The 741-nt window shown below is 71.0% G+C and overlaps 1 pseudogene; it reads right to left on the bottom strand.

Annotated features, from left to right (window-relative positions):
• LOC142868007 (uncharacterized) lies at positions 1–119 on the bottom strand (annotated as a pseudogene).
• Between the last annotated feature and the right edge of the window lie 622 nt (positions 120–741).

The raw sequence follows: 741 nt of genomic DNA, 5'->3' as shown, positions 1-741 counted from the left end.
AGCCTACGGCACCCGGTATTCCCGGGCGGTCTCCCATCCAAGTTCTAACCAGGCCCGACCCTGCTTAGCTTCCGAGACCAGACGGGATCGGGCGCGTTCGGGGTGGTGTGGCCGTGGACGGTGGAGGGCGCCCCTGCCCCGCTCAAGAAGCCGAGCCTCTCTGCGCTTCCCCGCCGCCTCCTCCCGCCCCAGGCCCCGCGCCGGGCCGGGCCTGTTGAGTTCGCCGGCCGGGTCCGGCGGGCTCCGAGGGACGGGGGTGACAGGCGGGGCGGGCAGGGAGCGGCGGGCCGAGGTTGGGGGCTGTCTCTCTATACACACACACTCACACTCACTCACTCACTCACACTCACACAAGATGCGCCTCCACGGCTGGACCCACCAAGGTGGAGACCTTCCAGCCCCCCTCCTCTCCTCGCCTGGCCTCCTTCACCTCCCCGCCCCCACCCCCAGCGCGCCGCGGCCGCTGACTGCGCACGGGGTGGGCGGGGCGCTCGCCCTTTGACCCCAGCCAGGGGCCGCCCTCCCCCACAACCCCTTTCAGCTTCGCCGCCCACCCTGTGGCCCTGCGGCCGCCTATTCCCCCGGGCCAGGGCTGGGGCACAGCGCACGGGGGAGGGGAGCCAGTGTATGGGGCGTCTCTCTCTCTCTCTCTCTCTCTCTCTCTCTCTCTCTCTCTCTCTCTCTCTCTCTCCCCCCGGATGTGTCCCATGGGTGGGGTGGGGTGGCGTGGTTTGTGGGGCG

This window comes from Microcebus murinus, unplaced genomic scaffold, assembly GCF_040939455.1.
Source record: "Microcebus murinus isolate Inina unplaced genomic scaffold, M.murinus_Inina_mat1.0 scaf025_hap2_Mmur4.0, whole genome shotgun sequence".
In the NCBI taxonomy this organism is placed as follows: Eukaryota; Metazoa; Chordata; class Mammalia; order Primates; family Cheirogaleidae; genus Microcebus; species Microcebus murinus.
Note: the sequence above shows the minus strand (reverse complement) of the source record. Positions and strands in the feature narration are given on the sequence as shown.